The sequence below is a fragment of the Dermacentor variabilis genome, unplaced genomic scaffold (assembly GCF_050947875.1).
Source record: "Dermacentor variabilis isolate Ectoservices unplaced genomic scaffold, ASM5094787v1 scaffold_13, whole genome shotgun sequence".
Classification (NCBI taxonomy): domain Eukaryota; kingdom Metazoa; phylum Arthropoda; class Arachnida; order Ixodida; family Ixodidae; genus Dermacentor; species Dermacentor variabilis.
The window spans coordinates 17,338,487-17,363,778 of record NW_027460291.1 but is presented as its reverse complement, the minus strand read 5'-3'; the positions used below and the strand labels follow the sequence as shown (position 1 = coordinate 17,363,778).

General features: G+C 47.3%; 1 protein-coding gene across 4 annotated transcripts in view; it reads left to right on the top strand.

Annotated features, from left to right (window-relative positions):
• Positions 1 to 25,292, top strand: part of DopEcR (G-protein coupled receptor DopEcR) — a 238,651-nt gene that overhangs the window by 7,345 nt on the left and 206,014 nt on the right. The window contains exon 1 of one of the 4 annotated variants that reach the window (XM_075677579.1): positions 1,404 to 1,553. The exons of the other annotated variants lie outside the window; for them this stretch is intronic. The gene's annotated coding sequence lies outside the window, so the exon portion shown is untranslated. Of the gene's footprint in view, positions 1 to 1,403; positions 1,554 to 25,292 lie in introns of those variants that run through there. 4 annotated transcript variants of the gene reach the window in all.

Sequence of the window (25,292 nt, the reverse complement as noted above, 5' to 3'; positions counted from 1 at the left end):
ATTAATTTGGTATTAAAAGGCCGGTTTTTAGTTTCTTTGTACAGGTTATCGCGTTTGCGCAAAGCTGCTAATAACTTTTTAGACATCCATGGATTGTGAGAGAATGCAATGGTTTTTTTACATTTCCTTTTACAAGTGAATTTATGAATAAGTGATATAATTTCAGTAAGAAATTTAGAAAATGCTTTTTGAGGATCATTAAAAGTTTTTATTTCAGACCAGTCTATATTAGTAATGGCAGTTATGAAGCTCTGTCCAGAACGTATTTAGAGTATGGAAGAGCGCAAGGACTCAAGTTATATTTAAAATGTAGAAGCAATGGGTAATGATCTGTTATGTCTATATCAAGAACTTTCATCTCTGGTGAAGTTATTAAGTTAGAGAGGGCGTGATCAGTTAGCGTCCCTTTGCGATTAGGAACCTGTCGTGTAGGAACATCAATTAAACATTCATATCCGTAGCTTTGAAGTAGACTGGTGTAAGCAATAACTGTTGGTAATGTGTCATTGAGTAGGGTAGTGTTAATATCACGCATTATAATGACATTTTTATTTTCTAGTGAAAGGGTATGTATAGTATGATCAAGATTATAAAAAAATAATCGACTGATGATGAAGGGGAACGATAAATGCAACCAGATATGAAATCTCTGTTGTCATTAGAGGGAGAACAATTAACTATTTCAATTCAGATGGATTGAGACAGAGGTAAGTGTAGATCATGTCGTCTGCGATAAGTAAGATCAGGAGAGATATATATTGCCGCACCACCATGACTGCTAGTTAATCTGTTACAATATTCTGAATTGTAGTTGTGGAAGCAATAATGATTTTTGTCGTCGTCTGATAACCAAGTTTAAGTCAAGGCACTTAATGAGAATGAGCTAGAAGATGATAAAATGAAATGATCAATCTCATCAAAGTGTTTGCGAAGACTTCTAGCATTGAAATGAATGACGGAATGAAATCCACGTATGAAAAAGTTAACTTGATTAGGTTCCAGGAAAGAGCCCATTATTGATATGATAAGTGGTGAGACAATGAACAGTGGTTGCTATGGTATTAATCCATTCTAGTCAAGTCGGAATGATCACGGATGCGCAAAACTTTGCTGTTAGTAGTCTTTCTAGCCTTGATTTGACAGTTGTCAGTCCAAAGAAACATCCACTTCTTTTCTTTCTTCAGTGTTAGCGCTTTGGAAAACACGGACTTGTTACACGGGGTCAGATGATCGTTTACGAAGATAGGTGCGTTAGAAATGCTAGAGAAGCCTAGATCACTGACACAAAGCTTAGCCTTACGTGCTTTACTCTCAGATTTCTTAGTTCAGATTTTTAGTTCGAGAGCAGAAACGTACAATGATGTTTTTTTTTGTCAGTAGACCGTGTAGGCACGCGATGAACAATGTCGACATCATTAGACGATATGGGACACTCAGCTTTCTGCCTTAGCATTTCCATGATGGCGACACAGTCCTCCCCTTGGGAACACGGAACGCCCTTGATCTCAACGTTGCTGAGGCGTGAATATTGCTCAAGTTCTTCGACCTCACGAGTGAGTAAAGAGTTTTGAGATTTTAGTTTTTTTTTTCAATCAATCAATATTTATTTTTGACAAAATCAAATACAAGATTGGTATAAGTACACATTCGGAGGTCCCGAAGTAACAACTGTCGGGGGGACCTCCTAACAAAACATGAAAAGGGGATAGTAGGATCGTGGCAAACAGTGAGTCATGTCATATGTTATACAATTTCATATTATATTATATATTAATATTTCATATTATATTATTATATATATTATAATTTTATATTATTCTCTTTTACCTATGAGGTATTTTAGCCACGTAAGTCCTCGACAAGTTGATTCAAGTGTTGTGCACTTGATTGAAGGGAGTCAACTTCCTTCTTTAAGGGGGTATGATAGGGTAAACCACCACAAAAATCGGATTTTCAATTTCACCACAAAAAAATCGACTGCACTATGAGGAACAAACCTGTGGAAGCGCAACCTCGAGCGCCCGCTCAAAGCAGTTGATATGTCGCGCCGAAGTGTGCTGCGCGCCCTGGCATTTAAAAATGGCGGGCAGAGGTGGTTTGTTTATTGTTGTCGTTCACAGTTTTCTTTGTTATGGCATGGTTTCTTTTTTTGCTTGTGTGTGTGCAGAAAGTTAGTGATTTGTACTAAAAATCATATATTCATTGAAAGAAAATGAGACATCCACACAATGTAGCGATTGCCACAAAGGAATCTTATACAGGTTCCTCGAAAGGAAAGCATTGCAGTTGAAAAATTCGTCCTGGTCCGGGGCTCGAACCCGAGTCTACCGCCTTTCTGGGGCAGCCGCTCTGCCATCTGAGCTAACCAGGCGGCTAGCAGACGGCAGGGCGAAGTCGAATTTGTTAACAACTCAAAGCAAGAGTTTGACATAATAGTCCTTTGTAGAAAAGAACTATTACGTCAAACTCTTGCTTTTGCTTACGTGGTTGTCTCTGTTTAGAGATTCAAACGTATTACTTGCCCAGAAGATGGCATGATCGTCCAGCAAATGCAGCAGAGAGAGAAATTTCAAAGGTAATCGGTCTTCTGAGCAAATGTATTCATGGACGAACACAGAACACCAATGAGTCGTTCAACCAACTCATCTGGTGTCACTGCCCTAAGAAAAATTTGTCAGCGCTTACACATTGAACACAGCAACTAACAATTCTGTAGCCTACTACAATGACGGAAATTCTGCACGAGAAGCTGTTCTGGAGGCCCTTGGAATTGTTCCAGATCTGTATTGTAATAGTGCCCTCGACAGGATGGACAAAGAGCGTGTTGACAGGGCAGAATTCTATGACTCTGCCGAGAGCAAGGTAGGACACCGGATAAAGAAAAGAACACTAAGAAGGGTTTTGGAGACACCTGCAAGAAAGTCAGCAGTTAAATATATTCTCCTGGGGCATTTTGAGCACCCACAAGCAGTATTCGAACATAAAACTTAATTTTTCTCACATTTCATTTCTTATGAATTTTTCAAATTCAATGTACCTTTTCTCTGAAAGTATTCATCCTATTCCAATGAAACTTTGTACACATGTACTACAACCAATCATAAATATTCTGAACTAAAAAAATCTCCGATGATAAGAATGATAACACTGTAATAGTTTACACTGCAAGAAACGCCCCTTGTGGCTTTGTGCAAGCAGAGATATTTATTTTTGGATGCGAACTCCAAAGTGGATATGATATCTCTTTAGTTAAGATATAACCTATGGGTATTTAGAATAACAATGTGTAATATCATCACATTTCTCTGCGTGGTCGCAGAGAAAAGGTACACCAAATAATTAAACACACCTGAAATTTTGGGAGAGGGCCACAGGAAAGGCAAACCATTTAGACACAAACAGAGTGTTCTGTGTTGTACCCAAGAACATCTTTTGTAAGCGTATGAAATTTGATGCGAATATCTGCAGCCGTTTCCAAAATATTACGTTAAAACTAACATGTACCATTTACCCTACCATACCTCCTTAACTCCGCAACATCAATGCCGCAATCATTCATTTTTAGCAAGAACCAAGAAGGTGTTCGGCAGAAGTTCTTCTGCCGAACACCTTATCACAGGTGTCTTTAGCTAAACTGTTAGGTTTAGCCTCTAGATCCTCGATATTTTTTGAGAGTTCAGCATTAGCTGGGGGGGGGGGGTGCATGGCATAAAACTAAAATACAAACTCGAACCCAAGAAGGAGGAGAACACCGTTGGTGGCAGCAGCAGCAGTTGTATGGAAAAAGAAAAATAAGAGTTACTAAGAATGCCTGCGTAAACGAGGAACTTTTAAAGATGTGGCTTATGCAATGCCACTGCTGCCAGTGAAGGGTGGGCGTCGGTGCGTGCTCATTTAAAGGGATGGTGCTCCGGGCAGCGACCTCCAGTGCTTATCTCGTTGATGTTGTCAGCAGGCCCGCGATGTATTCACGCAGTCGCAGCTTCACCACGTGGTGATGATTCAGCGCCCGGGAGGGCAGTATGTCGACGGGTCACCACAAAGATCGCCGTTTGAGACAGAGGGGGGTGGGTGAAAAGTGTCCGGTCAGGGTATCTGCGTAAACGAGGAACTTTTAAAGATGTGGCTCATGCAAAGCCACTGCTGCCAAGATATGAATGATAGGACTGAAAGAAAATCGGCTCTCTATCACCTTTCTTCTCTTTCACACACACATATACCACATACACACATATACCATATACACACATACACATATACATATATATATATACCTGCGGTTGTGTGTGTGGCTTGGAACGCTGGTAAAAAAAGCTGGGAAAGCTGGAAAGCCTTCAATAACGTTCTACTTTGCTAACAAAACGTGAACAAGGTGAATGCAGGAGCCGACCTTTCGACAAGTGGACTTGTCTTCTTCAAGGCCTTGAAGAAGACAAGTCCACTTGTTGAAACGTTGGCTCCTGCATTCACCTTCTTCACGTTTTGCTCATCGTCTTGAATTTCCATCTCCCGCATTCCCCGTCTTTACTTTGCTAACAGTTGCACCTGAACAAACTTCGTGTGACCTCACAGAATTGTTGACTTGGAAGGATTGCCTTTTATCTTATTCTTCGCCATCACTAATACCGGTTCACCTTTTGGGCAAAACCTTGTTCTTTGTTTCTTTATCACGTGTCTGAGTATAAGCGCTGCTGGGCATGACTGCTATTGATTGTGATTTCGAGTGAATGCGGTTTCATTTCGGTTATTGAGTAAATTATATATATTTATGACCTCTGCGTGCAAGCGGCTATGTTTCTAACCCTAATAAATGTTGAAAATAATTACAGAGATTTTTTTTCATGAGTTGTTAGGATTGCCTACTGCAAAGAGAAGCACTACTGACACATATCATTCGCGAGCATGGCGCTCGCCGTTTATAAAATGCTCTGCCGAAGTCAGCAGATCAAGGGCGCCGTGTTGCAGAAAATCTGGTGTCGGCGGCATTGTCCGTTTGAGAACAACTTGCAGTACGCTTAAGGTTCGCCTTAAAGGGGCTCTGAACAACGCCTCGGGCTGGGCGAAATAACATAGTGCGCGGGTAAAATACGCTGCCATCTCTGCCAAGTATCGCACGTGGGGTGCGGGGAGCTCGCGAAGCCACCGTTCTCTCAAACGCTCTCTTTTCAACAGAAGCCTGCCTCCGTACTCTCTCAAGGAGGCAGGCTTACGCTAAGTGAAAAATCCCCCCCGAAATTTTACGTGCATGGTTTATAAGGTTCCCGCATCCGTATATGAAGGTGTTATTGAATTCGACAGACTCTTTCCTTTAACTTAATGAAGTGTGTTAGAGACATGCACTGATGCGTACATAGCTAATTATGAACATCCTCGTTATGAATGAGGTGATTGTGCGAAATTAACGCCGATTGTGATAGTTGATTGTACTTCAACAAACGCATGCGTTTGTATCGCATAAAAATTGGATTTTGGAGGAAAGGCGACGTAACCGTCTCGCTGCTCGGCGATGCGAACGGGGCCCGATAACGCTATCGCGTTCCACTCTTGAAAGCATTAGCGTCCCCCAAGTTTTCTTGCAGGGTCGAAAGAGCATGCAAAGCAATGTGAAGCGAGTTGAACATACAGCGACCATATTCATTCTCTACAAAATTCTCTACACAATATATTCTCTACACACTCATTCTCTACACAATATATGTCGTTAAGCAAACACTAACCGGCTCAAGACGTCGTCCTCGTGTTTCTGCAGCATCAGGCGACTGTTATAAGGCATAGTTTCTGCGCAGTCATTCAGTTCCTAAAAGCAGCAGGACGAAATACATCTTCTTATTTGTGCCCACAAAAATACAATATGGTTATGACGCCACATCGAACCTTTCTTCTTCTCTAAAAGAAGAAGAAACTTCGTTTCAAAATTTTCCTTTAGAACCCTCGTTATTTTATTTTAATGCAAACACAATTTCGTTCCTACTTTGTTTTGCTAAGAGGCTTGCCCGAAGTTGTAACGTAATGCTGCTTTCGTTGACAACGAAATGAAAGTTTGTGTATAATTTATTTTCTTATTGTTATTATTTCTTATTTGTTACAGTAGAAAACTCGATGTTCCCGTTATCCTATTTTCCCATGTGTTCCTGTTCACTTCAAACAATGAGGCCCCCGAAACACTTATTCTATATTTGATGACGATAAACATTGCAAAGAACAGTGTTGACAAGGGTGCATGGACTGGAGGCACCGGAAATAGGCTGGTGTCCTAAACTGGGCGTCTTTAAAGCTGTTGTCGCATTCCTGTGAGAGGTAATGTGCAAACCTTTCAGGAATGAAGCACTAAAGGTAGTTTATTTCACTCGAATCCGACAAACAACCAACAAACTTGTTGACTATTAGACCAAATGTAACTTCGACACTGCTGAAGCTACCTGTGAAAAGAGTTGTCAGCAGGACTTATTTATGAAGATTTGAACAAGGATGACGGTGCATATCTGGAAGGACTTCGAAAGACCTGCTGGAGTGACGTGGAACGACGCCAAGTGCCAGTGACTGCCTCACTAGCGTGATTTGTGAAAGGACAGCTGAAGGCGAGCTTGCCAAAGCTCCACTTTGGATTGTACGACTTCTTGAACTAATCGCACACTGCAGAAGCAATAGGCATCATAAACAAGTTGGAATTCAACCTGGCCTGGAAACTCCTTTGAAAGAACCGTATTGAAGCATTGCTTCGGCCTCCTACTAAAGAGCATAACAAGATGCGAAAATATAGGGAAGATACACGAACAGAAGCATAAAAAATCATACCTTAGAAGAATTCAGTCAGACATTTGCATAATTTTAGCTCTTCAGAATGTTTCTGTGAAATACCGCTATTGCGCACCTTGTTGCTTGGACGCTGTTGGACGCGTTCGGAGTGGCAGCGGTAGTGGGACAATTATATTGGTTGCAGTAGTCGTAAGCACATGTAATCGATGACATAAAGAAAGCGCTGTGACAGTGCAGCTTTGCGACAGAGGTTACCATCGACGGGACCAGCCGTCGTCACGTGCTCCTGCTGAGAACGCCGTGTGGACAGCAGCGCTGATTTCTCCGGTTGTAAAACTTTGGGCCGAAATCCTCCGGAGTGCAAGTAATGGAAAATTTGGCCATTTTCTCAACAGACCCAGCAAAATCCTAGTCACAAAATGTCATTTAAAGTCAATTCTTGATGAGCGGTCTCTTACGATTTTCATAAAATTACGTGCTCGGTCAGAGATGGCACGAGCACACGTTCACATCAACACCTCTGCGTATGTAGACAAAACGCAAGTTTCTCCAGTTTGTTTAGCCAAAAGCTGCTTGTGCTTCCCCAATCACTTAAATACATGTTCAACATCACATGGTGGACATCGTCGACTGATGCATCATCAGGTGGCACTTGCAATACACTGCACATTCACTAGTCGTCGAGGGCGGTGAGGCTGCCGTGCCACGTCTCATAAAAGGTTGCAGTTGGACCATCGGAAGGAAAAGCATTAAACACTTGGAATATACAACCGCGTGCATCTATGCTACAACCGAATGTTTTAGCTTCGCGGTTTAGTTTTCAAAAGCGTGAAAGCCGTTGTCAACGGAGGTGTAAAATGCATCTGAGGTATTCAACTGTCTAAAATACTGTGCGCGATGGCTATGGTAGCGAGATTGTGGGCATCGTGGCCTCGACTGGTTTAAGATATATGTATCTGAGATAATGCGCTGAGTTGATACATTTGGCAAGTATCTATTTCTAATACACCCATGGAAGTAGCCTATATCCTAAAATACAAGATACACCTACAGGAAAATCCGGCTAGAGTGGTTGAAGGCTAGGATCTTTAGTTTTCCTTAGTGGCATTAGTTAAAACATGACTTATGAAATTAGGGTTTACGCAGATTATTGGGTCTATTATACAGAGAACTTGAGGATGAATCGCACAAGGAAGGCGCTACAAACATACCTTAATTTTACACATTCCTGGTGCAAAAATTGACTTATGTCACTAAATACGTCAAATATAAGCACATTTGTTTTTCACGCAAGCGGAAACCGATAACCTATAACCGATAAAAAGGGATAGACATCCTTTATCCAGCAAAAGAAAACAATTGTCCCTGGTCGTAGTTAGAGCGAAGTGGCAGATGGTAAAAGTAGCGTTCGAACCCTAAGCGAAATACGTTTGACGCGCATGCTGCACGGCCTACAGACCGAACCGAAACATGGGTGAGCCGTGGCGAACTTGGTCATTTGCCCGCGTAAACATGATCGAGTGCGACAAACAGCTGGCTGGCATAAATGTGCTTCAATAGAACTTGCTCTTGCCCTAGTTGGTTCTTGCTGAGTGACATAAGTGCCGCAAAAAAGCACAACAGGCAAATGAAACACACATGCGATAGGCAGTCTCCGCCTGTGTCGTCGCGTATGTGTTGCCTTTTGTGTGTGTTGCACTAAGCACAATGCATTGTCACTCGGCATAAAGAAAGCGTGAGAACAAGTTTCTCGCCGAGGGGCGGCGATCCATGGCTGCGGTCACTTCGGCACATCAGACCTCGCGGGGAATTAATGGAACCTTGTCGTCGCTACTTTGCGTGGGCACCCCACAACAATTGTTCGTCGACGTGTTCAAGCTTCGGCCACCGCACACACGTGAGGGGTGTTTTCACTTTCAAAGCGGGAACCAAACGGAGACGCACCAGAAACGACGCCGAAAACTACGTGTACGGCTGCCTCCTCTCCCGAGTGCAAAGGCGCCACCAGCGGCGCTTTCATCGCTCTACGCGTACATCTACAAACTGGTTCTACGCTCTAGATACCCGGGCACGCTTTGAGTACTGCCAGAGTTCCCTTCTGCAATTCCATTATGCATTGCAAAGATAATTAAAAACCAATTCGTGAGAACGTCATTGACCTTTTGTTCACGTGAAACTGAAGCCGATTGATCATATAGTACACGTCTAACAAATAATGACGATCGCTGTTACTGTCAGTATGACCCACTGCTAGTATTTTATACATAAGTCTCGCCCAGCATCCTGCTAAGAAAATTGAGCCGAGTAGGTGCTCTCTGTGTTTGGAGTGTTTGGTTATCATCAATACGAGTTAACACAACATTGCCGTCTGTTAGAATGGGTTTTAATTATTGTTATTATTTATTCGTTACCTACACATCGCCCTAGGTCATTACAGTAGGAGGGGTTAGAACAACATTCGGCGTCCACCAAGTGAGACTGTACATTGCATCGAAGTCATTCAGATCTGAAAACGCAATGTTCTTAAATAATAAATGTGCAAACGCCTTTACACTGAACTCATCTACAACGAATTGACCTGTATAACGAAGGATTCCGTATGTGCGGCCTAAATTCTTACCTTTCCCATGTATTGTGAGCGCCTCTACAGCGAAGACCACTACAACGAATTTTCTTGTACAACGAGGGCGCTCCAGACGGCTGACTTACAACGAACGCACGTAACGACTACTGCCCACCACAGCCGCCATTGCGGTCAGCACTACTGAGACGCACTCGATGAGCTTCCCGTTGGCAACGAACATTCCGGTCCTGCTGCACAGCGCCGGGAATCGCTCACGTGTGGCGGCGTTCGAACTGCATCGCGTTTGAGGATGTCGACCGAGTTGACAGCGAAGCCGGCAAATGAACGGGGAATTTCACGAAGAAAGCAGTAGTGACAATCTGCAGCTGCGCCTTGCGCTGCTCCTGCGTGTGTCCACGCAGTGTGCTGTGCGCTTCGGTCGCAGAATGAACTGACGTCTTCTTTAGGCGACGATCACTGGAACTCATGTTAAATAAAGGGTTCCTGTGCTGAACATACTTCATAGAGTGCGCGATCATTACAACCAAGTCAGCTGATAACAAATAATTTCCGAGGTCCCATGCATTTCTTATAAAGGCGTTCGACTGCACCCTGAACGCTACAAATCACCGTGAGAAAAGATGCATAGCATACGTGTACAGTGTGTGTGTGTTTTTTTATCACACCAATTTTTTTAAAGATTGCCAATGGCAGATAGCATAATTCTGACCGTTGATATAAATTACTCGATGACGCGGCCATTACTTCGACGAGAAATCACAATGTTCAATTAAATAATTAACATAATGACGCTAATTAGCATTTAAATTGATTACGCCACATATTTCAGTCCACAAATTATAGCCGCTGAGTTTGCACAGCGTATCCACTTGGAACGAATTGTCTGGACAGCACCAGTTCCGACATTTTAATTCTCGAAGTGTCAGTCGAAATAAATGCATTCCAGTTACTTTCATGCTTCACGGCATTAAACGGCGGTTTATTCAAAAAGTAACTGGAACGCCAAAGCATTTCATCGAACGCTGAAAATTAATATCTCCGAACTGGAGAGAATTCGTTCCAAGTGGACACGCCTTGCGAGCTCACCTACTATAATTCGTAAATTGAAATATACTCAGTAAGATGATTAATTATAATGATAATTAGCTTAATTATGTTATTTATGCAAATTAACATTTGGATTTCTCGTATGAGTAATGGTCGCCTCATCGATTATTTAGAACAAAGGTTAGAATTGTGTTATTTGCCATACGCAATCATTAAAAAATTTGATGTTGCTAAAAAAACACCCTGTATAGCAAAACATTTACAAGCGGGAAGAAAACGCGAGGAACACAAAGAAGCACAGACGAGCGCTGACTTCCAACTGTTTATGTTGAGCGTCCAAGCAGTATTAATATCATAGCTTTAACAAAAACCCACGAGGACTTAACAGTCATACAATCTCTGCAATATTACAACGTTGCATAGGCTAAAGGAAACCACCTCAAAATTTTATCTCATTGTCAAGCAGTGACAGTGAACGCGTGCTGATGCATTTTCGCTTTGGTTTAGTTATGTAGTAAGCCTCTATACTCTCTGTTTTATCTGTGCTTCGGCAACTTTGTTTTCACCAGTACTGCCTTACGCCCGAATCTTTTGTAATGGTCACCCATATGGCCGCCCGTATTGCTGCCTACTCCCAGACGGTGCTCGCGTGCTCTGTCGGCGAAATAACGGACTGTCTGCCCAATATGAGAAAGGCTCAGCGGAATCTCGTCAAGCGCGTCACAGTAGGTGAAACGTTTTACATGCGTCTTAGAGCAACCCATGCGTGCGCCTTTCTTTGTCAACAAAGCGCATAACTTTGCCAGCTTGAACGGGACAGAAAACACGGCGTTTGCGTTATATCTCCCAGCAACCTGTTTTTACATTATGGGCAATGGATTGAAGGTCCGGGATCACGTGCGTTCTGTTACGGTCCAATCGGGCTTGCAGCAATTTTTTTCTTTCCCTTTCTGCAGGAGGTTTTCACAAACGTTCGCCACAAAGGTCTAAGGGTAACCAGCATTATTTAGACGCATGGTCAGCTTTTTTAAAGCTAACATCTATTTTATGGTTACACGAATTAACAGCGCGGCCTGAAGACACGTTGCAGCTAACCCTCCTTTAAACAACTTCGAGGAGCACTGTCAAAAGGAATAAGGCGTTTCTTCGTTCTGGGGTTCTACATGCAACATACCTGCTGGGTCGCGAAATGAAGTTGCAAGTCTAAGAAATGTAATTTTCCTTGCTCGTGGCTTTTCGAGAGGGAATGTTAGCTCCTTGGAAGTGAAGCTGATGGCTCCGGTGAAGCTGATGGCTTCGTATACGCTGTGTTCTCGCGCGCCCAGTTCGCGCTGGATGCAGCACGAAGGGGAATTCGCTCGCCGCTCTTGATCCCCTCAGGGTTCTGACAGCGAGTGTCCGTGGTCATCGAGGGATATGTCTTCGTGTTTGCTTTTGCACAAATGATAACGTCCTTGTTAATTTAGTTATAACAAGTGAATGTTTAAACCACATTATTCAAATGATAAAACGCCGTACGTTAATTCGCCTAATATTTACTATCCAAATGGATACTTCGCCGTTCGGACGAAACTGACTTTTTTATTTCGTAGTTGTTTTGATTACCTCTCACGTTCATCGCCACTTTATTTCAGTAGAGTGTGCGTTGTGTAGTTCAAGGAAACTATATTTTGGTTGTTGCATGTTGTTTTCAATGTTGCTATGATCAAACCAAAAGATAATTTTTTTCCGATGGTTGGTCATCACGCCTGTTTGTTTTATTCATTTTAATGCGCAATCTGACTAGAAATAAACATGACGACGTAACAGTATTTCATTTAACCTTTCAGTCGAAATTTCAGGTTGGCATGTTGACCAAAACATGGTTGGTACTCGTCTGAGCATGACGCACTCCGCTTGCCAGCACAGTCGAGCTTTTTTTCCTAAACAGTAAACAGGCGCGGCTTGTGCGAAATAAAGTGCCTGCAAATAAGCTGCAGCTGCGGTTGTGTGGACTATGACGCCGTATGCGTTTTCGAAGCGGAAATTGTGTGCCCGCTAGATGGAAACAGACAACTTACGTTCTTTTCTTGAAAGTGTGCTGGGCTATGCCAATGACAATAACTTGAAATTCCTCATATGTGGTGACCCTAATATTAATATGCTACAATGGGTCAAGTGCAGTTCTGTTACTTGAATCATAACTTTGTATATGTGATCACTGAACTTACACGTATTGCGTTAAAGTCAACGAGTCTCGATGATATGAAGTCAATAAGCCTCATTGATATCGTTACGGGGATAACGTATATTTCCAAGTTATTAATATACACAAGGTTACAACAGCCACAAGCAGCGGCGACTGATGCAATGCGTTCGCGCGTGCCTCTGAGCATTTCGTCGTCATCGTCCCCGTCCGACCGAGACCAACAGCCCGTTCACTGTTCCGGGGCGAGAGCGCCGACCCGGTGCTTGTTATGACGGACCAGAGGGGCCCGTTACGTACGGCTTAAGTCTCGCTACGTGCACGACAGCAGAGGGCGGTGGCCTAGACGGCAGTGGCTCGACGACAGGTTCGATTTCGCATGTAACGTCGGTGACTTGACGTAGCACCCTGTACGGCACAATAGCTTTTCGGATAGACTGATGCGGCGGGACGGAGACTACAGTAGCACGAGGGCACCCTGTGGAGTAACAAACGTCTCTCTGGGGACTGTCATACAAAGCTTTTTGGGAAGCTTCGACACTGAGCAGTCCGCGAGTGATCTGGGAAGCTGTGTCGGCCCGCGCTATATCATCGGGAACACTCGTAGTGGATGAGCTTAGAGCAGCGGGAAGCACCGAGAGGCAGAGAATATTCGCGTCTATAAAGAATATAAAACGATGAGTAACCAGTCGTGTCCTGCCTGGACGAGTTGTAGGCGAAAGTAACGTACGGTAAAGTAGCGTCCCAATCGCGGTGGTCGGCGGAGACGTACGTTGAAAGCATATCGGTCAGAGTTCGGTTCAGCCGCTCTGTGAGCTTCATTCGTTTGCGGGTGATAAGCAGTTGTGAGCTTGTGGCGGGTACAGCATGAACTAAGGATATCCTCGATGACGCGAGACAGAAAGTACCGGCCTGGATCAGTCAGAAGCTGTCGAAGAGCACCGTGATGCAAGGTGATGTTATCAAGAAGAAAGCGGGCGACATCCGTAGCGCAGCTGGTTGGGATGGCGCGGGTAATGGCGTATCGCGTCGTGTAGTCGGTCGCGATGGCGGGCCACTTGTTCCCTGATGTCGACGTTGTAAAAGGGCAAGAAGGTCGAGCCCAACGCGAAAGAACGGTTCGGCGGGAATGTCGATAGGATGAAGCAGACCGGCAGGTAGCATAGCTCATCGCTTGCAGGGCTCGCATTCGTCGCAGCTAGTGGCATATCGTTGCACGGAGGGGCAACGGCCAGGTCGGAAGAAACTGCGCATGAGGCGATCATAAGTGCGGGTGACACCAAGGTGGCCAGCAGTGGGCTCATCGTGAAGCTGGCCGTAGACAGCTGACTGCAAATGGGCAGGCACGATGAGGAGGCTTTCAGAGCCGTCAGGATGCATATTGTGGCGGTATACGGTGCCGTCGTGAAGGCAGAACAAGTGCAGTGAAGGGTTGGGTGTGGCAGACATGAGACTGTCTATGATAGAACGTAAAGTCGTGTCGCGGCGTTGTTCGTCCCGTATAATAACGAGTTCCGAGATAGACGAGACGCAGGCGTCGCTGTCTTGCTCGGGGACATCAGGGAAATCCACGGGATGCCGTTGCAGGCAATCGGCATCTTGATGAAGCTGACAGGACTTGTGTAATACCGAAAACGAGTATTCTTGCAGGCCAAGAGACCAACGACCAAGCCGGCCTGTAGGGTCTTTGAGCGAAGAAAGCCAACAGAGGGCATGATGATCAGATATGGCGGTAAAGGTGAGGCCAAACAGGTAGGGACGATATTTGCCGACAGCCCAGACAAAAGCAAGGCTCTCTCTTTCTCTGATTGAGTAGTTCTAGACAGAAGGCGGCTGGCGTAAGCAATAACGCATTCGTGTCCGCCCTGACGCGCAGCGAGGACGGCACTCTTCCATGGCAGCTGGCATATGTGCGAAGTTCTGTTGGCGCAATCGGATCAAAATGCGCTAAAATAGAAGTCGTGATGGCACCGATAAGCGCGAAAAGGGAGCAGCTCAGGGTGAGCCGCATGTAAAATCAACGTCTTTTTTGAGGAGCGCAGTAAGTGGACGCGCAATGTCGGCGAAATTACAGATGAAACGGCGGAAATAAGAGCAAAGTGCAATGAAGCTTCGCACGTCTTTAGCCGAATTCTTCACGGCGCGAACTTTTTCCCCATCGGGCTGGACACCCGCCGCGTAGATCAGATGGCCAAGTAATGTTATTTCACGGCTTCCGAAACGGCATTTTGATGCGTTGAGCTGGAGGCCGGCATAGTGGAATACCTCGAGAACCGGGGAGAGCCGCTGAAGATGGCTGTGAAATGTTGGCGAAAAAACGATGGCATCGTGAAGGTAGCACAAGCTGGTTGAACATTTCAAGCCACGAAGAAGCAAATCTATCGTGCGCTCGAATGTGGCCGGCGCATTGAAAAGACCGAACGGCATGACTTTGAAGTGTTAGAGCCCATCTGGAGTTACGAATGCGCTTTTTGGCGGTCCAATGGGTCTACAGCAATCTGCCAATCACCTGAGCGAAGGTCAATAGACGAGAAATATTGGGCGCTGTGAATATAGTCGAGTGTGTTTTCTGTACGGAGCAAGGGATCAATGTCCTTCTTTTTTTTCAATTCGAAAGCATGCCCTTAGGCATAATACAAAAGATGTTAAAAATACACGAGCACATTCGACTCGTGCAAAAAATCTAGGAGTCTAGTGGTCCATGAAGCCAACGTTCAAGGTCGGGTGGGCGCCCAGGACGAAGGCCTGTTGCCCGGAGGTGGCGGAGACGGCTTAGATGAAGTCCTGGGCACGTGCGTAATAGGTGTGTCACTGTCAGATTTTGGATTTCTGTGTTGCAAAATGGGCACGATGAGCCGTAAGGACCATGGTACTGTTGTGGCCAGAGAGCGGTCACAGACGGGGTGAGCGCGACCCCGACACGTATCCTCCTTAACGTAACCTCCTCTCGGCGGGTTAACCCACCAGGGAGGTCTGACCCACACGGAAGTATGAGAGCTCGTGTGGTACGTCGGAGGTTTTCGTTTTCCCGGATCAGTTGTCCCCAGGCGTCCTCAGGAAAATGTGGAAGTGGGTATGTTGCAACCTGTGGGTGGGTTGCCATATCTGCTTCAAGGAGACCCGGCAGGGCTGCTCGAGGCACCCACTGGACGCGTATAAGGATATTCGTAGTGGCAGCAAGACGGTGAATGCTATCTGAGAATAGAGTGGCCCGAGATACCCTACGTTTGTCGTGGATGGCTTGAGTAGAGTCTGTGCGAATGATGAGTTGAGAGTATCGAGGATCTTGAACAGTAGGTAGCAACGCGGCCAAGCCGTCTCGTATGACAGCAAGCTCGGCAAGCTCGGCCGGTGGTGCAGGATCAGCAACATACGAGCACGTCTGACCTGCTTCTGGTATCAATGGACACACGAGAGCAGTGTGAATCATGGTGCCATTAACACTGACATCAGTGCATGCTACAAGAGTCGCATCGTCTTGAGTGTCATCGGCGCGATGAAGGCGGGAAACATGGGCATTCGCCTGACGAGGAACCGGGCTATACAGGCGACCAAGAGGCTTAGTGTCACTTCATTGTACCGTTTTCCACGGAGCTACATCGTGTCTCGTAGATGCTGGATTGTCTATTTCGTGTCCCATGTGCCGGGCCAGTGAAGCAGCCGAGCGGAAATATGATGGCTTTAGGGTGCGAGCGCATTGACGTTGGTGTACGAGTTCGTCGATAGTGTTAAGTTGGGACTCGGCCTGTAGGGTTGGCAACGGAGTGAGACGTGGTAGTCCCGTTAGGGCCCGCATGTCTTCGTTATTAATGGCCTCAAGGCGAGCCCATTGTGCCTTCGTGAGATGATGAAATTGGGCTCAGTAGACGAGTCGTGGTTGCATTACAGAACGGACAAGAAGGCATGCCATGTTGGTGTTCGCTCCGCCAGATTTCTTCGCAATCCGACGTATCAACTGTATCGTTTCTGCGACCTGTTGCTTTGCATTCTTGACCCATTGTCCCGCAGATGCGGAGGAATCCATTTCAAGGCTGAGGACACGGAGAGTTGAAGCCTCGTGTAATGGTTGCTGATCCAGAGTTAACTGAAGAGGCCGGAGTGCCAGTAGACGGCGCCCATACTTGTTCGCTATTGACATGTACGTCGTCTTGTCCTTGAAAATGTCAAGGCCTATCTGAGCGCACCAGTTGTGCGTCATGTTTAGGGCCTCTTGGAGCGCTTGTTCTTGGTGGCAGATTTCAGGATCAACTGACCAGACAGTGATGTCATCTGCGTACATTATGTACTGTGCGTTATGTATCGTGGCTAGCTTCCAAGCTAGTGGAAGGAGAGCAATATTGAAAAGGACTGGTGCGAGCACAGATCCTTGTGGGGCACCCCGATTTGCGATGATCTGACCGGCTGCTTGGCCAGCCAGGCGAATGGAAAAGGTGCGAGTGCACAAGAAGGTTTCGAGGAATGTGCAGACACGGCTAGGGAACTGAAGCCAATGGAGAATTCCGACAATTGCTTCGTGACTCACATAGTCGTACGCTTTACGAATATCCATTGCCAGAATGGTGCGAATTCTTCGGGAGCAGCCCCCGATGAGAACCATAGAAGATAGGTACGCAAGGCCATCCTCTGCGCCTAGATGAGCACGGAATCCGATTTGGCCAGGATGATACCATGAGTACCGCTGGAGCCACCATGTAATACGTGTCGCGAGCATACGCTCCATCAGCTTGCCTAACGTTGAGGTTAGTGCTATTGGGCGCATGTGAGCGATATTGTCTTGGGGTTTTCCGGGTTTGGGAATAGGGACCATTTCTGCATGCCGCCAAGAATCGGGAATGACTCCTGTAGCCCAAGCTTCGTTTATGGCCCCCAACAGCACTTCGAGAGCCTTGCCTTCCGTGTTTTTATAAAGTTCATACGGTATGCCATCCGGTCCTGGTGCCTTGCATGGCTTCGACAGGTCTATTGCCGCTAAAAATTCCGCCATAGTGAAGACAGCTTGTATACCCTCGATGTCGGAGAGCGTAGGTGGCGTGCCTGCGTCCGCGGGAAGGCAGTTTTGAACAACGAAGGGAGGCGATGCTGTGTCCAAAGCCGGAAAAAGGTGTGAGCGACAGTTTCTGCGAATACTGCTGGTGTCTGGCCGAATGCTAACAGGGCGCAGGCTGCGGGCTCTGGAGGGCGCCGACCACATTCCATTACTCGGAAGGTGCGCCAAATGGAGGCATTGGACGACGAAGGTCCCAGAGAAGAGCACCAGTCCATCCAGCGGCCACGTTCTAAGCGGTGTTCATGGCGCCGAACTACTGCAGTAAGGCGTCGGGCCTCTAAGCGAAGGGTATTTGATGCAGGGTCACGTTCTGATGCAAGTTCTGCTTGGCGGCGCAACGCCCAGAGACACAGAAGTTGCAAATCAGGAGCGGTTCGCGATTCATCAACTCACGACGTACGTGTCGCCTCAACTAATGCCGTCTTAAGACAATGGGACGGGTCCATCATGAAGTTGGATACATTGCTTTCTGATACCGCCCTCTATCGATCCTAGTCCACCACTCGACATAGTGGGCGGAGGCGGCCTGTTCCGCCCGAAGGTAAGCCAAGGTGAACCGGATGACGGTCGCTACCCCAGTAGTCGGGTTCACATGACCGCGAGACGGTCGTCCTTCCTAGCCACCAAGATAAGTCCGGTGAGTGTGGCGACGTGCGAGGATGGTCACGCCGACGAGTAGGCACTGACACATTATTAAGCAGAGTGAATTGGGCGTCCATAAATGTGTCCAGCGGCGCTATAACGTAAAACTATTCCAAACTTTTCTATTCCAATTCTGCTATCAGCCCTCCAGGATTGGTCAAAAACTTTTTTCGACAACCCCAACTTCACTTGTCTATCACGCGACGTCACGAAAACCGCGATACCTCCCCATCTGATATGATGTGTACACACTGATTATGCACGATTTGGCAGAAAAAAGAAAAACAGTTACTTCTGATTCGACCCCTTTTCGCCATTAGCCCTCAGCTATTGGTAAAAAGTTATCGGGCTGCACCCACTTCACCTGCCTGTCACGGGACGTCACAAAACCCCAAGAACTCACCGCGTCAAAGTGACGTGTACGCGATAAAGATGCATTAATATGCCGAACAGAACTGAATTTTCTTCGGAATAGCCGCAGGCTTCGCCGTTCCGAAAGGAATAAAAGATGGCTGCCGCCGATCGCTCAGACGCTGGCTACTGGCACCTGCCGGAGGGCATGGGTGTATTTGCGTATAATAAAACTTATTGCGTGGCCGTGTAACGTTTTCGAGCACTTTCGGCACGTTTACCCCCTCATTCTGCCAACTCTTCTTTGCTGAGGGTCCGTTTTAGCGTCATTCTTGAGCTTCCGTTGCATGCCGCCGCGATTTTCGACCAGCCGCCGCAAGCTAAGAAGGGAAAGTCGACCAATCGTAGACGCCGGCACCACCCTCTTCATCCGGTTATCGACTTTCAGTGCAGTGGCTCGGCCCATCGAATCCTTCTCCACTTGAGCGTTCTCCTCGCCTCTTGTCAGCCAATTAGATACGACAAGCCGCTCAGTGTAGGCAATGTTATTCGTTTTTCAAGCAAACAAAAGTGACCTCCTATGAACGAGGAGAGCGTTTGATTGGTCTGTTCAGACAACCCTGCGGGTGACCGCCCGGTGCTTGCTTTGGTGGTTACGCAAATTTGACGTCAGGAGATTGGAATAGAAACATATTGGAATAGTTTTACGTTATAGGGCCCCAGCACACATGTACCACGCGCACTGGAAATAGCGTATCCCCTGGTCATGTGGGGCGCGTTAAAATCTCCTGCGACCATAATGGGGCAACCAGGATGTTTCTGTCGTAGGTGCGCCAGCAAGCCGAGACACAACCGAGCCGCACGACCGCTGTAGGGGCGGGCATAGTACGAAACGATGATAACGTCCGTGCGTTGGAGACGAACCAATACAGCCACGACTTCTTGCCATAGAGTACACCACCGTGAAAGATCCACGCGAGTCTGATGAAGAGTGCATCTTACATACGCTTCAGCCTTTCCTGGAGGGACATCGGGCGTAGCACTCCTACGATACAACATTGAAGGCGATGAGTATGCCACAAATCCTGGAATGGGTGGCAGGCCGTTGGATTCTTGAAGCAGTAGAGCCCAAACACGCAGCTTCCCATATCTGAGACGCTGACGCAGTTCTCCGACCTTCCCCGCGATGCCGCGACAGTTCCACTGTAAGATGCCTTCTGGCACACTTGAAGACGTAGCAGCCATCATAGATTAAGATTGGCCAGTAGAACCGTGGTGAGATGCTGGAGCTGTTGCTCAACAAAGCGCAGGAGTTCTTGGGGTGAAAGAGGTTTCGACACAGATGCCGGGCTAGTCATTTGAGCAGGACTAGACGTCGACGGCGAATGCGATGGCCGCGCTCCGTCATGACGAAGCCGGAGCACTGTACGGTGGTCCTTGAGACGTTGGATTTCCTTTTCAAAATTGGCCAGGCGAGCGTCGATCTCGAACGCTTCGTCTGCCAAAGGAAGCGGCGTGTCTTCTATCGATTGTGGTGCCCGTTGCGGTCGTGAAGTGGACGGCCTAACAGCTGCGCTATAGGTACGAGTGACAGCATCACTTGTCGCTGTACTTGCTATTGTCACCTGGCTAGCGTCCTTTTCCGGCGAGGCCAGAACGGCGTAGCTGTTGTACACCGGGACTTGTTTCATTGATGGATCTCGAGGTCTCCTTGCTGGCTGTCGAGAATGGCGTTGTCGAGCCTTCTTAGTGGCTTTCAGCTTCGTAGGACACCTCGTGCAAGTGATGCCATGATCGTTTGTTTGGCATAGGCCGCACCTAAACGATGCTGACGGTTCAGGCTCCGTGGTGTCGTCCTTGGGTGGGTAGGGGCAGGATGATTTCATGTGTCCCTGTCTAAAGTAAGAGTAGCAGTACACAACGGAAGGCTTGAAGGGACGTGAGCGCAGTACGCAGCCGTTATACAGGATGCGTGCAGGTGGGGAATTAGGACCTTGAAGCGTGATTAGGCATGTACGACCGCTGCCTAGGTAGCGAGCAGCCACGACCTTGTGTGTGGGACCCGATAGTTCCTAGCCTCTCGGGTTCGTCGTCTAGGTCAACGCCATTAACCACGTAGCGTCTTAAATCGGTACCACTGGCAAGGTACGCCTGGACTGGAAGGACACATTCTTCCGAGACTTGTATTTGTTGCAGTTCTTCGAGTTTATAAACTAGTACCATAGCAGACACCCATACTGAGACCGTATTAGTGGGTTTGTGTGGAGCAAAACTTTGAAATCGGGAAGTCTCGAGGCAGGCGTCCAGGGCCGCTTGAATGATACGGTTGTGCAGAGTGGCCATGTCATATCTAGCACGAGGCTTGATAACCAGTTTATACCACGATGTCGTTGGCGACTCCGGAGACGTGCGTGTCGGTCGTGCGGGCAGGCCTTGTGATGATCGAGGTCTTTTCGGGGCTGCTGGAGCTACATTTTCATCCGATGGAAGGCCAGTAGCTTCCTTCGCTCTGTTCGCCGAGGTTCTGCTCCATGTTGGTGGTATCCATGCTCAGGGTACCGCCTTCGCACGTTGCACTTGTCCCCACGAAGGAGGCGCTCCTGACTTGGATGGTAGTTGCATCGGTAATGTTCCGCTCTTTCGACGCAGTGGACATCAGCTTGGATGCTCCGCGCCGACGCGGCGAGTGCCGCGGGGGCACTCGCACTCGCGAAGCCGCGCAAGAACTCGAGTTGGACGACGCAGCAGGAGGGTGTAGATGACGACGGACCTTGTAGATAGGCGCCAGTAGTAATTTCGAATCGCCAAAGCGGTCCATAAACAACAGAGTTCCAGTAGCGGGGGAAAAAAACCACCAAACTGGGCGAAAATCCGGAGCTACGGAAAAACACGTCCGAGCGGCACGAGCGCTGGAAAGGCCCCCAGTGTCCTTCCTTATCTTGTTGAGGTGTTGATAATCAACGCAAAATCGCTAGCTGTTGTCCTTCTTGACCAGCACTGCAGGAGCAGAGCCCACGGACTAGAGCACGGTTCGATGATACCCTTGGCCAGTATTTTGTCGACCTATTTTTGATTATGGCGCGTTCCGCAGCCGAAACGTGATAAGGGTGCCGGTGAACCGGTTTAGCATCGGCCAGTGTGGATGATGTGGTGGACCACTTATGTTTGGCTTAAAAAGCGATTTTCGAGATCAAAGATATCGGCACACTACAGGAAGATCCGGCGAAGATCGTCTGCTTTTGTCTGCTTGCTTAAACGGGAGATCTGCAGATATCATTTTTTCGAAATTGGCACATGGCAACACGATGGCTGTGAGATAGCCGGAAACACTGCGAGGACCGTCGACGGCTGACACCAAACATTGCATTCCTGCAACGACGACACGGGGGCAAGCGCGATACCGGCAGGTAGCACATCGGTAGAAAGACCAAAGTTCGAGAGAGGCAGGCAGGTTTTGTTTTCGGGCACGGTGACCACAGTGTGCGGGAGGACGACAGAGTGCGTCAGGACCACTTCGAAAAGCGGGGAGACAACGTATTCACCACCGCGCACAGGCTGAGAGGGGCGAAATGGGACGTACGTAGCGGCTTGCGGTGACAAATGAAGGAACTTCACAGAACATAAGCGGCTGGAAGTGTCGGATATTACGTGGGCATCAAAACGGAGTTTCAGTTGAAGCACACCTGAGGAGCAGCTGATAAGGGCAGAATGCGTCGACAGAAAGTCTAGGCCGAGGATCACGCCGTGAGGACACTGCGCAAGCACGGCAAACAAAACAGTAGTCGCATGGCTAGCAATGCACACTCGGGCAGTCGACATTCAGTGAACAGCAGACGTGCTGCCGTCAGTGACCCGTACTGTGTTCTCAATAGCAGGCGTAGTAACTTTGCTGAGCTGACTATGGAGAGCAGCGCTCATTATTGAAATCTGCGCTGCGGTGTCTACGAGGGCCATAACGGTAACGTCATTTACTTGAATGTCCAGAAGGTTTCGGGGTGTAGGTACAGTCAACAGATGATTTTTATGCCGGGTCCCTCATGCAGCGTCACATCCGGGAGCTGCACGGCTTAGTTTTCCGGAGCTTAGATGCCAGGCCGTGCAGGGGACGAGGACTGGCATGTCGTGGTGATAGAGATCGGCGGCCTTGTTCGACCTTTGGCCTTGTTTGACTTATGTTTGACCTTTATAAGTTGGTTGTTTATTCTATATTGCGTGATCGTGTGGGTGTGGTCGATGTTGGCCGTGCAGGTGGGAGTTATGCAACCGAGGGATGAGCCTGTTGAAGTTGCCGGCCGGATGCGGTTTTCAGCGGTCACTCCTGTTGCAGGAGTGTCAGTCGAAGAGGTTGCGAGTTAGGAGCTCGAAGCTGTGGTAAGATTCCTCGTTGGCCTTCCGTAATTCTTTTCACACTGGCGCGGTATGTTGCAGTAGCCGCTAGACGCTTTTTTCGTTGCGGGGTGCTTTTCTCGTCGCGATGATAGATCGGGTTTTTTTACAAGTACTGATCCAGCCGTATGGCACATGTAACCGACATACGGAAGTCTGAGGAGAGCACCTGAGATTATAAGAAATTAGGCGGCGCAGGAACTCCAGGACGCCGAAGGGACAGTGGGGGAATCAAAGCTCGAAGCAGAACGGTACGTAGGTTGGGGCCGCCTAGGCAGGTATGTGCCAAGGAGTTGTTACGGTTGGCGTCTGGCACCACGTGCAGAAAGGAATTTCACCCGACCTTCTCTCACCATACCTCGTCGAAATAAGGCGTGACTTCTGCTACGGTTGGCGTCCCGCACCTCGTGCAGAAAGGACTTTCTCTCACCGGACATACCTTCTGTAAACACGCTGTGAATAGCATTGGAGAGATCGTATCTCCCTGTCTGACGCCTTTATTTATTGGGATTTTGTTGCTTTCATTATGGAGGACTACGGTGGCTGTGGAGCCGCTATAGATATCTTTCAGTATTTTTACATACGGCTCGTCTACACCCTGATTCCGCAGTGCCTCCATGACTGCTGAGGTTTCGACTGAATCAAATGCTTTCTCGTATTCAATGAAAGCTATATATAAAGGTTGGTTATATTCCGCACATCGCTCTATCACCTTATTGATAGTGTGAATATGGTCTCTTGTTGAGTAGCCTTTACGGATTCCTGCCTGGTCCTTTGGTTGACAGAAGCCTAAGGTGTTCCTGATTCTATTTGCGATTACCTTAGCAAATACTTTACAGGCAACGGACAGTAAGATAATCGGTCTATAATTTTTCAAGTCTTTGGCGTCCCCTTTCTTATCGATTAGGATTGTTACCTTTCTTCCAAGATTCCGGTACGCTCGAAGTCATGAGGCATTGCGTATACAGGGTGGCCAATTTCTCTAGAACAATCTGCCCACCATCCTTTAACAAATCTGCTGTTACCTGATCCTCCCCAGCTGCCCTCCCTCTTTGCATAGCTCCCAAGGCTTTCTTTACTTCTTCCGGCGTTACTTGTGGGAGTTCGAATTCCTCTAGACTATTCTCTCTTCGATTATCATCGTGGGTGCCACTGGTACTGTATAAGTTTCTATAAAACTCCTCAGCCACTTGAACTATCTCATTCATATTAGTAATGATATTGCCGGCTTTGTCTCTTAACGCATACATCTGATTCTTGCCAATTCTTAATTCTTTCTTCACCGCTTTTAGGCTTCCTCCGTTCCTGAGAGCATGTTCAATTCTATCCATATTATACTTCCTTATGTCAGCTGTCTTACTCTTGTTGATTAACTTCGAAAGTTCTGCCAGTTCTACTCTAGCTGTAGGGTTAGAGGCTTTCGTACATTGGCGCTTCTTGATCAGATCTTTCGTCTCCTGCGATAGCTTGCTGGTATCCTGTCTAACGGAGTTACCACCGACTTCTATTGCACACTCCTTAATGATGCCCACAAGATTGTCGTTTATTGCTTCAACGCTAAGGTCCTCTTCCTGAGTTAAAGCCGAATACCTGTTCTGTAGCTTGATCTGGAATTCCTCTATTGTCCCTCTTACCGCTAACTCATTGATCCACTTCTTATGTACCAGTTTCTTCCGTTCCCTCCTCAGGTCTAGGCTCATTCGAGTTCTTTTGGAGTACTGGACATTGAAGCCGCCGTCTCGGCACATCTCCCGCCGCAGTATCCGTATTTGTTTTCTAAGAAATCAGAATGTTTGCTCCCACGCAAGGGAATCGGGTTTAGTGAGGGAACAGTGCAAGCCCTAACTCGTTCCAAGGCAAGGGAGCTGGCGGCCAAGGCATGGTACGAAGGTCCAGTGGTGGAGGAAAGAGGTTTGAAAGAGGATTCATCAACCAGCACCAAACAGGACAGCCCTATAGGGGATAAAGCGGAAAGTGCACCAGCTAAGGAAGAAGTCAGGCAAGCGCCGGAGCCTGAAATGTCTCGAGAGGCAGAATGCAGGAGAAAGTTATTGAACGTAAGCCCTGCCACAATGATTGCTGAGCAGGAAATGCGTAAGGCACAAAACAATGCTGAGCTTTACTATGGCAGGACGGCTCGCACGCGACGCTTTGAAGTTAGCAAAAAGGTAATGATCCTGAAACCCTAATTGAAAAACAAGCTACACGTTCATTGGGAAGGACCGGTTGACATAATTCAGAAATTATCTGAAACAAACTACGTAATCACGGTACCGGGAAAACGAAGGACACCT